The 17,445-nt window shown below is 43.0% G+C and overlaps 1 protein-coding gene across 11 annotated transcripts in view; it reads right to left on the bottom strand.

The window, feature by feature from the left end:
* The window catches only part of PHACTR4 (phosphatase and actin regulator 4), a 150,937-nt gene that overhangs the window by 111,992 nt on the left and 21,500 nt on the right, over positions 1-17,445 (bottom strand). For 2 of the 11 annotated variants that reach the window (XM_082440151.1, XM_082440146.1), the window contains exon 1: positions 724-859. The exons of 2 other annotated variants lie outside the window; for them this stretch is intronic. The gene's annotated coding sequence lies outside the window, so the exon portion shown is untranslated. Of the gene's footprint in view, positions 1-723; positions 877-17,445 lie in introns of those variants that run through there. 7 more of the 11 variants (XM_082440138.1, XM_082440147.1, XM_082440141.1 and 4 more) reach the window with 6 other exon arrangements.

Consider the following 17,445-nt stretch of genomic DNA (forward strand, 5'->3'; position numbering starts at 1 on the left):
TGTGTGAACTACCATTCTGACCATCCGCACCGGTTCTGATTACTCGATCACAGCCGCGACCCATACGGACTTCGAAGCAAATTCGATCCCTTCCCGGTTTCCTGGGGAGGGGGGCTCACTTCTTTCCCATAGGCCCATCCCCCCTCCAGAAAAATGCCTGGAGATTAGTGCCCTGAAGCCAACCGGGACTGACGTTTAAGAGTTGGACAATAACCTCGAGGTTTCAATAGAAACCCCGTCCGCCTCGCCTTGGCTCCGAAGCCTCCGATCTGCCCAGCTGGGATGCAGAGGTATGAGGGAAGACAGGTTTGAAAAGTGGACTTTGACCCGATCTGGTTACCGTAACCGGATCCCCAGGGACCGGCCCCTGTCAGGGACTGGCCCGGCGGGCTCCCCCGAGGAGGCGACTCCAAGCCCGGGCACAAAGGGGCGCAAAGCAGCCGAGACAAAAGGGCCCAGCCAAGTCGCGGTGGGCGGAGAGGGCGAGCCTGAGCGAGGCGCGCCGCAGGCGGAGAAGCCAAGGCGGACGGTTGTGGGAGGGCGGAGGAGGAGGCGGCGGCCACCCCCCGCCCCGCCCTGGCTCGAAGCGACCACGGCCCGGCCGTTACCCCGGCCCGCACCGCCACCCTCTCGCGGAGCTGAAAGCGTGGCCCGAGCCTACCAGGCGCCCGCAGCCCGACTCCGTGCACTTTCCGCTCACTTTCCCTTGCTTGCCGAACTCACCCGAGGCGTCGCCGCCGCCCCCTCAGCCTCCACAGTGGTTTACCCCCGGAAATCCTACCTGGCCTGCCGGCCGCCAGGCTGCAGCCAGAGACTTCGGCCCCCGGGGTTGGGGGGGGGGCGGGGGCGGTAAAGGGAGCCGGCGGGTCAGTGAGGGGTAGGAAGTGCCGCCGCGGGGCTCATGGGACTTGTAGTTCCAGGAGGGGGCCAGCTGTGCCGCGGGCCGGACAAAATGGCGGGAACGTCTCGCCCTTAGTTCTGGGCGGGCGGCCCCACACGGCCTCTCTGGGCATGCGCCTACCCTTCTTGTAAAAGAGCTTGGGCACCTTTCCTGGTATGGAGGAGGGCAAAGGTCTTTGGACTTGGGAGGAGAGAGTTCAATGCTGGGCTCCAGGGAGTGCCTAAGGAGGGAGCTGATGAAGGTGTGCTGTGATAGAAATCTGTGTCCAGTCCCTGTCTGGCTAAAGTTCAGTTATAATCTCCGCAAAGGAAAAAACTATTGAGGGCTAGTTACTGAAGTGCAGTAAACTTAGAAGCAAGTTACTCTCAATTTTGTGCATAAGGAAGAAACCCAGGAATCATTTTTATCTCCTTCAGCCTATTAAGTCCAGTCATTTTACATCCCAGTTCCTTACCAGTTTTTCCACTACCACCTTTCCAAAGGGAGGCACCATCACCTTTCCAAGTTTCTCTAGTTTCAGGCCTCCAGGCAGTCACTCCAAACACCTTCCTTCCCGCTGCCAGAGGATCTTTCTAAGTGCCAAACACATTGTGTCACAACCCAAGTTAGACCTAAGTGTAAAACCTAAAGCTACAAAACTTTTAGAGGAAAACACAGGAGAAAATCCATGTGACTTTCAAACACACAATCCATAAAGGAGAAAAACTGATAAGCTGCACATCATCAAAATTAACACTTTTGCTCTTTCAAACACGGTTATGAAAATGAAAAGGCAAGCTGCAGACCTGGATGAAACAGCAGCAAAACCTATAGCCAACAAAGGACTAGTATCTAGAACACACAAAGAACTCTTTCAACTCAAGACAAACAACCTAGTTAAAAATAAATAAATAAATTGAACAGAGACACTTTACCAAAGACGGTAAATGTATGGCAAATAAACACATAAAAGATGTTAAGGAGGGCTTCCCTGGTGGCGCAGTGGTTAAGAATCTGCCTGCCAACGCAGGGGACACGGGTTCAAGCCCTGGCTCTGGAAGATCCCACATGCCGCGGAGCAACTAGGGCCGTGCGCCACAACTACTGAGCCTGCTCTCTAGAGCCCACGAGCCACAACTACTGAAGCCTGTGCACCTAGAGCCTGTGCTCTGCGACAAGAGAAGCCACCGCAATGAGAAGCCCACGCACCACAACGAAGAGTAGCCCCCGCTTGCCGCAACTAGAGAAAGCCCGCGCACAGCAACAAAGACCCAATGCAGCCAAAAATAAAATAAATGAATTTATTAAAAAAAAAAAGATGTTAAGGAAATGCAAATTAAAACCACAATAAGATAACATTACATACCCAATGGATTGGCTAACATAAAATAGACTGGCAGTATCAAGTGTTAGCAAGAATGTAGAACAATGGGAATTCTCACTCACTGCTGGCTGGATTGTAAGATGCTACAACCACTCTGGGAAACAGTTTGGCAGTTTCTTTAAAAATTAAATATATACCTACCATAATTAAATATATACCTACTATAATTAAATATTATATACCTACCTAATATATGGCCCAACCATTTACTGACTATAGGTATTTACCCAAGACAAATGAAAGCATACATCTGCACAAAGACTTGAACATGAACGTTCATAGCAGCTTTGCTACTAGCCAAAGACTGGAAACAACTCAAATGTTCTTCACAATGCAAATGGATATTTCCACAATGGAATACTCTTCGGTAATAAAAAGGAATGAGCTACTAATACATGTAACATCATGATGAATCTTAAAATAATTATGCCGAGTGAAAGAAGTCAGACAGGGACTTCCCTGGTGGCACAGTGGTTAAGAATGAGCTTGCCAATGCAGGGGACACGGGTTCGAGCCCTGGTCCGGGAAGATCCAACATGCCGTGGAGCAACTAAGCCCATGTGCCACAACTACTGAGCCTGCGCTCTAGAGCCCGTGAGCCACAACTACAGAGCCCACATGCCACAACTACTAAAGCCCGCGCACCACCACAATGAGAAGCCCGAGCACCACAACAGAGTAGCCCCTGCTCGCCGCAACTAGAGAAAGCCCGTGCGCAGCAACGAAGACCCAACGCAGGCAAATATAAATAAATAAATAGATATATAAAAAAAAAGAAAGAAGTCAGACATAAAAGAGTATATCCTGTGTGATTGCATTTACATAAATTCTAGGAATTATCGTGACAAAAGCAGATCAAGTGGTTGCCTGGGGACCAACGAGGCAGAAGCATGACAGGGAGGGATAATAAAGGAGATGAGGAGGAACTTCCCTGGCGGTCCAGTGGTTAAGACTCTGTGCTTCCACTACAGGGGGTGTGGGTTCCATCCCCAGCTGGGGAACTAAGATTCCCAAAAGTAAAAATAATAATAATAAATAAAGGGGATGAGGAAACTTTTGGGGTGACAGGTGTCAACTGAAAAAAGAAATACACAACCTAAAAGTTGAGAGTTATGTTTTATTTGGTGTACAAAACTGAGGACTTAAGCCCGGGACACAACATCTCAGATAACTCTGAGAGGCTGCTCTGAAGAGGCAAGGGGAGAGCCAGGATATATAGGAGTTTTTGCAACAAAGACCAGGTAGTAGGAACATCAAAAGATTACGGTTAATTAAAGAAAACCAGATGTCTTAAGTTAAGGAATTTAGCACTTTTCTATATATGGGGAGATGAAAGAGTCTGGGCTCACTGAAATCATTCCTTTGGTATGCACCTCAGGTATCTGGGGCCAGCATCCTGTGCTTTCTCATCCTGAGTTTCCTCAGGGTGCTAGATGGCGGGCATCCTGTTTCTATCCTGAGTTCCCTGGGGCTCACTGTCCAGGAGGCTGTAATGTGATGGTTTGATGGCTGCAACATCCTTTGTTTACTGATATGGCAAGTAATATTTTTCATTCACACAATAACACAGTAATTAATTGTGTTAATTATCTTGATTGTGCTTATGGTTTCAAAGTTTGTGCTTATGGTTTTTGCCGCAGCGCGGCAAAAAAAAAAAAAATCAAAAAAATCAAAACTCATCAAACGACACACTTTAAATATATGCTGTTTATTGTTTGCCAATTATACTCCACTAAACCTGAAAAATAATATAGTCAAAAAATTGTCCAGTGATTAAGACTCCAAGCTCCCAATGCAAGGGGCCCGGGTTCCATCCGTGGTCAGGGAACTAGATCCCGCATGCCACAACTAAGAGTTCGCCTGCTGCAGCTAAAAGATCCCGCATGCTGCAACAAAGATCCAGTGTGCTGAAACTAAGACCTGGTGCAGCCTAAATAAATAAATAAATAAATAAATAAATATTTTTTAAAAATTGTTTTCAAAAAAGAAAGAAAATTCTTCAATGGCTTCCTAGTACCCTAGGATAAAAGCAAAAATCACTGCATAGAAGCTCTAACTGTGAAGCTTCAATATCATCCATGAGGAAGGGGACTAATAGGGATGGCAATTGTGAAATCCAGGTAACTAATAATGGTGGTAACAGTAGTAGTAGCAGTAAAGTAGTAATAATAAAACTGCTGGGACTTCCCTGGTTGTCCAGTGGTTAAGAATCCGCCTTCCAATGCAGGGGAAGCGGGTTCGAGCTCTGGTCTGGGAACTAAGATCTCACATACCGCGGGGCAACTAAGCCCGTGCTGTGCAACTACTGAGCCCTTGCACTCTAGAGACTGCCCGCCACAACTAGTGAGAAGCCCGCATGCTGCGATGAAAGATCCCACGTGCTGTAACTAAGACCCAATGCAGCCAAAAAACCCCCAAACAAACAAAAAACAAACAACTGCTACTTTTTCTTGAACATCTGCCATGAACCAGGTATTTTACATATGTCTTAATTAGGACTCCCCCCAGAAAACAGAACCAAGACAACTACTAGTTGCAGGTAATTTACTTGGAATGTGATCCCAGGGATTTAATGTGAAAGTACAGGGTAAAATAGTGAAGGAAGAAAGGCCAACAGAAAAGATGCATTACCAAGGTGTTCACTGCTGTGGGTACGTGGGGCTAGATCCTACCAAAGCCATCTGAGGATTCCCTAGAATGCTTCTCAGCATGGTCCACCTGAGGACTGCCACGAAGAAGCATTTATCCATTGACTCCCATCCCCCATTGCTTAGGATGGCCCAGGGGCATCAACTCCCCTCCCACTTCCTGGTAGGCTCCCACCAGGGTCCTACGTCCCGGTTTAGGGAAAGCTCCAGGACAGATCGCAGAAAAAGCCAGGAGAGTTGAAGCCCTCACTGTACTGTTTTCTGCAGCTTCATCTAGAATCTAAGGTAAGGCTGAGATGACAGAAGGCAAAAGAGGTCCCACACCATCCCTTGCAAGACTCAGATTTGCCCATGCTCTACATTCGATCCAGTCTATCACCTAGTCTTCAGTAATGGCTGGCTACAATCTCAGTGGTGCTCATAATTCTTTGCAAAATGTACATTGTGCCATATGCCTTTTGTGCCCTATAACACACTATACTCAACCATATGGATGATTCTCACAAATAATATTAAGTGAAAGAAGCCAGACCAAGTAGTGTATACTGTATGATTTCACATAAATAAAACACAAAGCAGGCAAAAATAGTCTGTTGAAAGTTGGGATAGCAGCTACCCTTCCAAGTGGAAGAACAGTGTCTGGAAGAGGGTGAAAGGACATTTTCTAAATGCTGGTAATACTCTGGTTTTTGATCTGGGTGCTGGTTACATGAGTATATTCAGTTTGTAAAAATTAATCAGTGGGGTATGTATAATTTTCTGCATATGTATGATACTTCTGATTAATTTTTAGCTGGAAGGTGGCCTCTCTTGTCTTCTGAGAGACCAATTAACCGTAAAGACTATTTCTAACTATTAATATTTCTGGATTTGGGGCTTTGGGGAACTACTGGAACATAATGTTAATGTAACAGCACAGGCTTTGGCAATAGAGAGTTGTTCTGTCCCTTTCTGTGTGCAATTGGCTAAGTTATTTAAACTTGTTAAGATTCAGTCTCCACACTCCTGTTTCTCTTCAGATGGAATAAATTTTTCACCTTTTACTAAAAAAAAAAAAAAAAAAAAAAAATTCAGTTTTCTTGTTGTGCCATAGGAAACATAATAGTACCTAATATATAGGTTGGTGTGAGAATTAAAGTAACCCATAAAGTACCCAGCACTGTACCTGGTTTAATGCTCAAAAAATAATAATAATGACTGTTATGGTAGGTAATATTAGTTTTCATCTTTCTATTTTTTTTAAACTTCCAAGTTTTCAACAATGAACATTGACACAGGCTGTAGGTGCAGGAATGTTCATTGTAGCACTGTTTGAAATGGGAAAAAAATGGAGACAATCTAAATATCCATCTACTGGATAATGGGCAAATTAATTGTGATATATTCATAATATAGAATAATTCAAAACAGTTAAAATGAATAAACTCAAGCTACTGGTTATCAACATGGATAAAACAAAATGTTGAGGGGGGGAAAAAGCTGTAGAAGGATAGATACAGCTTGATACCATGTATATAAAATTTTACAATGTGCCAAACAACACTATGTACTGTTTAAAGGTTCATATATACATTGTAAAAATATTAAATCATGTGTGGAAATAAAATATTCAGGTAGGTGATTACTTCTTGAGGAGGAAGGAAAAGATTGGGTGAAAGGAAGGATACATTGGGGCTTAACACATCTCTCTTATTTTTTTTCTTAAAAAAAACCGTAAGGAAATAAGGCAAAAGGTTAAGATTTGACAAAGTTGGTGAAAGGTACTTGGATGTTACATAAACCTCTTTTTATCTGCTTCTTGAAATAGTTCTCTATTAAAAAAAAAAAAAGCAAGCATGGAGCAGAGCAGTGTGCAAAATACTTTTTTTTTGTAAGGAAAAACAATTTATTTATATCAACAACTGCTATTATGTCAACCTGAAATCAATGGCTTTGGTAGGGAAGTGAAGTATTGGGTTTTGTTTGTGGGGTTTTTTGGTGGCGCCGCACGGCTTATGGGATCTTAGTACCCCAACCAGGGATTGAACCCTGTAAATTTCATTCTTTTTGGTGTTCAGCTCTATGAGATAACTGCATATACCTGTGTAACCACCACCATAATAATTTAGGTAAGAACTGTTCCATCACCCCGGAATATTCCCTTGTGCTATCTTTTGTAGTCAGCCCCTCCTCCTCACCCAACCCATGGCATCTACTGATCTGTTTTCTGTTCCTATAATTTGGGTTTTTCCAGAAAGTCATATAAATGGAATAAAAAACAAATAGCTTTCTGAGTCTGGCTACTTTCACTTAGAATAATGCATGTGCGATTCATCCATGTTGTCTCATGTCTCAGTATTTCGTTCCTTTCTACTGCTGAATAGTATTCCATTGCAGTGATGTACCATGGTTTGTTTTTCCATTTACCAGTTTTTGGGCATTGGGATGGTTTTCAGTTTTTGTTGACTGTGAATAAAGCTCCTATAAACATTTGTATACAGATTTTTGTGTAAACATAGGTTTTTATTTCTTTCAGGTAAAGAACTAGGCATGGGATTGCTGAGTTGTATGGTAAATGTATGTCCAACATTATTAAAAAAACAAAAAAACAACCAAACTCTTTAACAAAATGTTCACACCATTTTGCATTTCCACCAGCAAGAATTGAGAGCGCCACTTGCTCTGCATGCTTATCAGCATTTGGAATTGTCAGTTTTTTGGAAAATTGTTAGTATTTGTTTTCAGCCATTCCAGCATGTGTGTAGTGGTATCTCAGCAAAATCTGCATTTCCCTAATGCATAACAATATTCAGCCTCTTTTTTTTTTTTTTTTTTTTGGCCTTGCAGCATGCCAGGCAGGATCACCAGGGAAATCCCTATCTGTACATCTTCTTTAGTGAAGTATTTTTATTAGTCTTGTGCCCTTTTTATTAAAATTTATTTATTTGGCTGCATTGGGTCTTAGTTGCGGCACGCGGGATCTTTGTTGCAGCGCGCGGACTTCTCTCTGGTTGCGGTGCAACGGCTCTAAAGTGCGCGTGCTTAGTTGCCCTGAGGCACGTGGGAATCTTAGTTCCCTGACCAGGGATCAAACCCGCGTCCCCTGCATTGGAAGGTGGATTCTTAACCATTGGACCACCAGGGAAGTCCCGTGCCCATTCTTTTACTGGGTTATTTTCTTATTATTGAGTTGTGAGAGTTCTTCATTCTATTCTAGGTACAAGATCTTTATCAGATATGCAATTTGCAAATGTTTTCTCCCAGTCTGTGGTTTGTCTTTTCACTCTCTTAACAATATCTTTCACAGAGCAGAATTTTAAAATTTTGATAAAGTCCAATTTGTCCTTTTTTTCCCCCCTTGTGAATCATGTCATATCTGAGAAATCTTTGCCTAACCTGAGATCACAAAATGTTCCCCCTAAGTTTTCTTCTGGAACTTTATAGTTTTAGGTTATCATTTATTTTTTTCTTTTTTCTTTTTTTAAAAAATTTTATTTTATTTATTTATTTATGGCTGTGTTGGGTCCTCGTTTCTGTGTGAGGGCTTTTCTCTAGTTGTGGCAAGCGGGGGCCACTCTTCATCGCGGTGCACGGGCCTCTCACCACCGCGGCTTCACTTGTTGCGGAGCACAGGCTCCAGACGCGCAGGCTCAGTAACTGTGGCTCACGGGCCCAGCTGCTCTGCGGCATGTGGGATCTTCCCAGACCAGGGCTTGAATCCGTGTCCCCTGCATTGGCAGGCAGACTCTCAACCACTGCGCCACCAGGGAAGCCCTCATTTATTTTTTTCAAAGGATAGATGCATATTCTCTTATAACCATATTCTATATCTGGAAGAATACACAAGCTTTTCTCTGGGGTGGGAAAATCAAGTGATTTGAACGTGATAGAGAAACTGACTCTAAACTGTATACCCTTTTGTGCTATTGAATTTTTCCTTAAATGTACACATTACTGTACCTTAAAAACAAAAACAAAATAGGGAATTTAAAAAAATAGCTAAGACCTCAGGACTTCCCTGGTGGTGCAGTGGCTAAGACTCTGCACTCCCAATGCAGGGGGCCTGGGTTCAATCCCTGGTTAGGGAACTAGATCCCACATGCCCAACGAAAGATCCTGAGTGCCTCAACTAAGACCTGATGCAGCCAAATAAATAAATAAATAAATAAATATTAAGGGAAAAAAAAAAAAAGCTAAGATCTCAATACGTGTTGGGGATTACTGAAACCCAGTTCCACCTAACACAGTTTAAAATCACCACGATGGTTGCTGGACTGAATGACTTCACCATAGTTTCAAATCCTGAGATCTTTTCTTTCACAAACTGTGAAGGGCTCCCAAATCCTGGCAGTCCTTACTGGGCTGAGAACCAAGTCCAATTAACTGGCAAAGAATTAACTGGGCCAATCATTCAGTAAGATGCAAATGAGTGAGTCTGACTATATAAAGCTTCCTTACCCTTGCTTGAACATTGCAGAATTGAGGCTGTGGATGTTGTTGCCACCTGCAGGCCACATCTGTCAACAGCAGGTTCATGGAAATAACCCACGGGGATCCCTCTCTCAAATGAGTCCTCTGTGGGACTCTGGATTGGGGAAACAGGGACTTATACATTTTTCTCTTTGCCCGTCAGACCACTACTCTGCCACAAACACAAACTGGTGATAGGAGTTCCTAAGTGTGGGGACTGTGGTCTCAGATTGTCTGGGTTTGAATCCTGACTCTTGGGTAAATCAGATACCAGTCTATACCTCAGGTTCCTCATCTATGAAGTGGAGATAACAGTAGCTCCTTTGAATAGATGTGAGGATTGAATCAGATCATTTAAAGTGTGTAGCTGGGGCTTCCCTGGTGGTGCAGTGGTTAAGAATCCGCCTGCCGATGCAGGGGACACGGGTTCGAGCCCTGGTCCGGGAAGATCCCACATGCTGTGGAGCAACTAAGCCCGTGTGCCACAACTACTGAGCCTGTGCTCTAAAGCCCGCGTGCCACAACTACTGAAGCCCGCGTGCCTAAAGCCCGTGCTCCACAACAAGAGAAGCCACTGCAATGAGAAGCCCGCACACCGCAACGAAGAGTAGCCCCCACTACTATAAAATAAATTTATAAAGGGTGTAGCACACTGCCTGGCACTTAGTGAGCACACAACCAATATTAAGAGTTGTTGTTAGGCAAACCTGCAGAAGCCTCTCCCATTCTAAACTGACAAATCGGTTTTTTTTAAATAATTACTTTAAAAAAATAAATTTATTTATTTATTTTTGGCTGCGTTGGGTCTTCGTTGCTGCACGCGGGCTTTCTCTAGTTGCAGCGAGCGGGGGCTACTCTTTGTTGTGGTGCGCGGGCTTCTCATTGCGGTGGCTTCTCTTGTTGCGGAGCACAGGATTTAGGCGCGCATGCGTCAGTAGTTGTGGCTCATGGGCTCTAGAGCACAGGCTCAGTAGTTGTGGCACATGGGCTTAGTTGCTCCGCGGCATGTGGGATCTTCCCAGACCAGGGCTCGAACCCGCGTCCCCTGCAATGGCAGGTGGATTCTTAACCACTGCGCCACCAGGGAAGTCCCTGACAAATTGTTTCTCGACACACAGTAGTGCAAGAAACTACTGTGTGTCAAGAAAAGGCCTTTAATACCTGGCTCCACCACTTACAACCTGTGACCTTGGGCAAGTGTCTTAACCTCTCTGAACTCTATTGGCCTCACAGGTGGTTTTGGATATTACATGAACTCATCTATGTAAAGCACCAACCACAGTGCCTGGCACGGAGTGGACAGTTAATAAATAGAGTGATGATTAACACAGGAATAGTTACCAAGTATAGCCAAAGGTTGAACAGCTCAGGTTGCAAACAGGCAGGCCACAGGTGGTCACTAACCTACAGATATTTTGGTTGGCCCTCAGTGTGTTACAATTTTTAAATTACTTGCCAGCATTAAAAACAGAAATTTCACATGTAAGTCGATTCTTAACTTCTGTTTTATAATGTGAAGTTCTGACTATGTATCACACCAGATCTACAAGGAAGATGGCATATAACAGAGAAATCTAATTTCTTTCAAGGGAGTCACGTAATGCTCCCTGAAGAAGTGATATTGAAGCTGAAACATGAAGGTTGAGTAGGGGTTAGCCTAATAGAGTGGGGGCGATGCTCCCAGCAGAGGAACTGGCGGGTCTAAAAGCCTTGATTCAGGGAGATTAGTGCCTCCAGGGCACTTCAGGAAAGTCTGGTGGCTGGAGGACAGTGAAGGGAAAGGTGGGAAGAAGATGAAGCTCCAGTTAGCACCTTAAGGATTCTGGACTTATCGTGAGGATGAATGTAGTTCAAGGCTGGAAGCTGGGAGGCAGCCAACAGGTAGCTGGTAGCCAACAAACTGAGGGGCTAGACAGGGTCAGATGGATTAGGGTCACGGGTCAACAGTGAGCAGCTGAGAAAGCAGAGGAGTACTAGGGCATTATAGGATCCCTATCTAGAAACTCTGGGCATACATAGGATAGCCTGTCAGGTGTGGTCTGGCAAAGGGCAGACTTTACAAAGACCAAGCTAAGCAGGACGCCAGGGTGAATTTCTTATGTTTATTTTAATAGTGGAAAAATGAGAAGAAATAAGATTTGCCCAAGGACATATGGCAAACGAGATACAGAACTAGATTCACAACACCTATCTCCAATTTGCTGCTTTTCTCACTATATTAGTTTTCTCAAGGTGAATAAACTCAGCATCAATACTGTGCTGTTGATAATTATATAGGTCATTTATTGAGAGCTTGCTAAATGTTAGGCTCTGTGTTTATGTGCATTATTATCTCATTATTTCATTCAGTTAACAAATATAGTCCACCCAAAATATTATGTATCGAGGGACTGTTAGGCACTGGAGACACAGGAATGAATGAGACAGACACCATCCCTATCCTGTGGAAGCTCACAATCCGGAAAGGAATTGAGTAGCTGAAGAAGTAATTACAAAGGGTAATTGGCAGACACTGTAGTGAGAGTACAACAGAGAACCCAACCTATCATGGGTGGCAGGGAAGGCTTTCTGGAAGAAGTGACAGTCAAGCCGAAAAGGCAGGGGTGAAACTCAGGGGAACACTGTTTCAGGAAAAGAGAACAGCACATGGAAGGCACTAGTCTCACCATAACCTGATGAAATTGGTGCTATGATTATCCCCTTTTCACAGATGAGAAAACTGAGGCTCTAAGAGAGACGAAGTAACTGACCCACTAGACGGTGCTGGAGCCAGGATGTAAGCCTGCATCTACCTAGACCAAAGCTCATTCGCTTAGCTGCTAAACTAGATATTTCTATTAGTTTTTATTTTCCTTCAAAGGATCATGTGAGTGGACTGGAATATTAACTGAGATGCCTGCAATGCAGGAAGTTGAAATAATGGCTTACAAAATATGCAAGCATGTCTGTGGCAGGTTTAGCTGTCTGTTTTGGAATGACAGCTATTTAGTGACACAGCTCCTGTCCTAATGTCTGAATAGATGTTCAGTTCAACTGAATATGGTTCAACAGCGATGTACTGAGTGCCTACTGTGTGCTAGGAATGGTGCCAGGCATTGTCAGAGTCACAGAGATGATGAGAAAAGTTTCCAGGTACTAGGCTAAAGATCATGTTAATCACTAACAAATTTATAGGTTTTTTGTTTGTTTTGTTTTTTTTGTTTTTGTGGCCGTGTGGCATGTGGGATCTTAGTTCCCTGACCAGGGTTCGAACCCATGCCCCCTGTAGTGGAAGTACAGAGTCTTAACCACTGGACCGCCAGGGAAGTCCCAGTCACTAACAAATTTAAAAAGGTAAATAACAGGGCTTCCCTGGTGGCACAGTGGTTAAGAATCCGCCTGCCAATGCAGGGGACAAGGGTTCGAGACCTGGTCTGGGAAGATCCCACATGCCACGGAGCAAACTAAGCCCGTGCGCCACAACTACTGAGCCTGCGCTCTAGAGCCTGTGAGCCACAACTACTGAGCCCGTATGCCACAACTACTGAGCCCGTGTGCCACAACTACTGAAGCTCACGCGCCTAGAGCCTGAGCTCCAAAACAAGAGAAGCCACCACAATGAGAAGCCCACGCACCACAACGAAGAGTAGCCCCCGCTCGCCACAACTAGAGAAAGCCCGCGCGCAGCAACAAAGACCCAACACAGCCAAAAAAACCAAAAAAAGTTAAATAACAAAGCCATAATCCTGGCAGTTAGAAACCATAGGTAACTTATCATAATAGCTGCCAAGTTTTGAGCATTAACTATGTGCCAAGCATTGCATGAGGCACCTTAATGAAATTAAAAATGATCATAACTAAAAACTAAAAGCCCACACTGTGAGACTGTGTAGAGGAGTTTACATGTATTATCTCTTTTAATCCATGTTCATTCTATAAAGCTAATATCATAGCATTGATATTAATATTGCCCATTTACAGCTGAGGAAACTGAGCTTAAGAAATTTTTGCCTGAGATCCCAGCGCTAGTAAATGGAAGAGCTATAATTCAAACCCAGGTCTGCCTGACTCGAAAACTTGGCCTCTAGACCATTGCACCACACCACCTCTGCAAGGAGAGTCAGCTTGTAAAAATCCAGGGGGATGTGGTATGATCTGCATAGCTAGGTACATATCCAGACAGGAGAAATAAATATAGGTGCTTTAAAAACCCTCTAGGGGAGTAAAGAAACAGGGGGAAAAAATAAAACAAAACAATGTATCTAGTCATTAAACACTAGTTAACCTCTAAATAGAGAGTCCACCCCAAATATTTATACTGCTCTTTTCTATCACTTCCTTGTGCTTAAATTTGCCTCTAGAATTATCTTTAAATTTAATTGTAGCTAAAGCTGAGAATTTTTGGTATCAAGATATACCTCTTTTAATTCTTTTTTTAAAATTAATTAATTAATTTATTTATTTTTGGCTGCGTTGGGTCTTCATTGCTGCGCGTGGGCTTTCTGTAGTTGTGGCGAGCTGGGGCTACTCTTCGTTGGGGTGCGCGGGCTTCTCATTGTGGTGGCTTCTCTTGTTGTGGAGCACGGGCTCTAGACGCGCGGGCTTCAGTAGTTGTGGCATGCGGGCTCAGTAGTTGTGGCTCACGGGCTCTAGAGCTCACGCTCAGTAGTTGTGGCGCACAGGCTTAGTTGCTCCGCGGCATGTGGGATCTTCCCGGACCAGGGCTCAAACCCATGTCCGCTGCATTGGCAGGTGGATTCTCAACCACTGCGCCACCAGGGAAGTCCCTCCTTTAATTCTTGTTTTACATCTGTGTGCGAAAGAAAAGAAACAATTTCATAAAAGTCAGTGTCAAGCAAATAAGTGACCCCCATTAAGGATGGGGGTACAAGCTGTGCTGTGCTTTGTAAACTGGGAGAAAAAAATCCCTTGCAGCAGGCAGCCATCAGCTGTGGGACATATGAACATCCTGTCTCCGTGATTATTTGTGGCTGTGGGCAGGGAGGTATGCAGCCTCATTCCAGACGTTCAGATATAGCCAGAAGTGAAATCTATGTAGCTAAGGAAGTGCCCAGAATTGGCTCTGTGACACATGGACTGGGAAGATCATTGTTGTGTTCAAACATATGGATGTTTGCGTTTCCATCTGCTTATTTACCCTTTGTCCCAACATAAAAGGCAAAAAATGAAACTAATATTTACCTAGTGCCACTTTTGTTTGTTTGGTTTTTTGGCTGCGCCCCGCAGCATGTGGGATCTTAGTTCCCTGACCAAGGATAGAACTCAAGCCCCCTGCATTGGAAGCATGGGGTCTTAACCACTGGATCGCCAGGGAAGTCTCTACCTAGTGCCACTTTGAATATGCTATGTTACTGTCTCTTAACAATTCATTTAATACTGTAGAAATGAGTTCAAAGAGGTAGAACACATAACAGCTTCTATCACAGCAACTATAACAAATTATTTATTACAATTATCATATTACTAAAACAATAATGGTAGCTTCCATTTATTGAGTGCACACTCTGTGCCAGGAACTGTACAGGGCACTTATACATTATTTCATGTAATCTTCACAAAACCCCTATGGTATAAGGACTATCACCCATTTTACAGAAAAAGAAACAGACATTCAGGAGGTTAAGCAACTTCCCAAGGTCACACAGAGAGCAAGTGGCATCTGTTTCTTTGTCCATCTCCCCACCGATTACTGTAAATTTCCTGAGGGCAAGGACTGTGTCTTACTCATCTCTGTATTCCTAGTCTCTAACACTGTGTCTGGCACAGGGCAGGAAGAATTCAGTACGTATTTTTGAATAAATGAAAGAACAAACAATATTTCCCCAGATAAGTGGTAGAGCTACCACTCTACCTAAAGGGATTTAGGTCTTTTGTCTTTAAGTCTCGTGTGCTTTCCACAATTACAGATGCCTACTTAAATCAGGATCCTGATTAATCACTCACATGCCTCTTTTACTCTGGAAATTCCTATTAGACACTTTCCATATGAGTGTGATAGAGTGATTCCACTTCTAGGTCTTTATCATACAGAAATACTAACACATGTCTATAAGGATATATTACTAGAGTGCTTACTATTGGTATTTCAGGAAAAAATTAAAAAAAAATGTCCATCCATGGAAGAGTGATTAAATGGAACATCGATTCTATGGAATATCATATAACTTCAAAGAGAGTAAGGTAGATCTCTTTCTACTAATGCAGAAGAATGGACACAAGATTGTATTAAGTAGGACAAGCAGGTTTTGGAATATTAAGTATGGTTTAGTGTGCATAATAATAATCCTGCCTTCCACATTTATTGCACACCTTGTTTCAGGCCCTCTGTGAAGTGTGTTACATGTATTACCATATTTCACTGAACCTAAGATAATTGTTTACTGAATGTTTACAAGATACTTGGACCTGTGTTAACATTCTGACTCCAGAGATATAAAAATCTGGAAAGAATTTGTTTCTTAAAAACAATTAAGTATGGTATTTTGCTTAATCTTCACAATAGTATAAAGTAGATACCATCATTTCTCCCATTTTTCTGATGAAGCACAGAGAAATCCAAGTAAATTGCCTGTGTGTAAGTAGTAGAATGTGGTATAATTCCATAAAAACAAAAACAAAAACAAAACAAAAAAATTAAAGAGTTCTGGATAAAGACAGTGAATATAATTTCTCATGCATGTAATTTTCCTTTCCACTTCCTCCCCTCCCAGTCCCATCGCACTAAAACTTCAGTAAAGGATTATTTTAAAGCATAAGGAAAGGGAGAGGGGGTAATAAATACAACAGAATTTTGCAGGTGAGAAAGCAAATGAATGAGTGTTAATAGGCCCGGCAGACCCAAGAATGCGGAATCCTGCACCAGAAACTGGAGAAAGCTGAGAAGCAGCCTGGATATGTTCAAGGATTAACCAGTGGTATCCCTGGAGGTGGGGGTGAAGAACAGCTAAAATAAGAAGGACTAGTTGAAGGTCAGTTGGCTTCCCTCACCGTACCCTCTAGGTGACTGCCCTTCCTCCACCTCAGCAGAAGTATGGAGGTTTATTCTCTTGAGAGAGTAAAACAATCTCTGGAGTAATACAGGTCACCAGGAACAGTGAAGAGCATCATACCGAACAAGAGGCAATCAGTAGACTTCTTCCACACTCTGCTCCCGGAATTCTGGTAGCCAACCTTTACCTCCTGGGAAGATGTATCTTCTTCTTTGGGGAAAATGAAGCCCAATATGAAAGATGTAAAGATAATGGCACTGAGGTCTTCCAGCTAATGGTCCCTCATGGTCATTGGTTCATGCACAAATGACCTCATGGTCAATGATTCTCCCCTTCATGCACAGAGTTTCCAATCAGCTTTTAGTCCCCAACTTTTATTCATGAGCAGAAAGTCAAGGACTATGGGACACAAGGATTTCCTCTAACAGGAAAGAAAGAGATGAAAACAAAGAGAAGAAAGAAACTTGGAAGAAACTGAGACAATGCAGAGAAAATAAAATTTTTAAAACTATCATGAATAGCCTCAACTAGAAGAAAAGATATCTGAATATATGAAAAAATAGCAATAAACAATAATAAAGAATATTCAGAAGGGAAAAAAAGTTCTTTGAAATGAAAAAACCATGAAAGCAGAAGCGAGAGCCCAATAGAAAGAATGGAAGATAAAGTTGAGGAAATCCCCTAGAAGTATAGCAAAAAGACACAGATATGGAAACTAGGAGGAGAAAAGACGAGAAAATTAGAGAACCAGTCAAGGAAGTGCAACAGCTGGATAAAAGTTTCCTAAAGAGAGAATATATAAAAAAGAGTTGAGGAAATCATAAAATAGGAGTACCCAGGACAATAAATGAGAATAGACCCACATTAAGACCCACACACTGTGAAATATCAGAACACTGTTGACAAAGACAAGATTCTATAATCTTCTAAGAAGATAAGAAACTGGTCCCAGATAGAGGCTCAGGGATCAGAATGGCTTCAGACCTTCAGACCTAGAAGTAGAAGAGAAGGGAAGAATACCTTCAAAATTCTGAAAGATGATGATTTTCAACCTAGGATCCTATACCCTGTTAAACCATCAATACCATCATTAAA

The sequence above is a fragment of the Balaenoptera physalus genome (assembly GCF_965194825.1).
Source record: "Balaenoptera physalus genome assembly, chromosome: 1".
NCBI classification, from domain to species: Eukaryota; Metazoa; Chordata; class Mammalia; order Artiodactyla; family Balaenopteridae; genus Balaenoptera; species Balaenoptera physalus.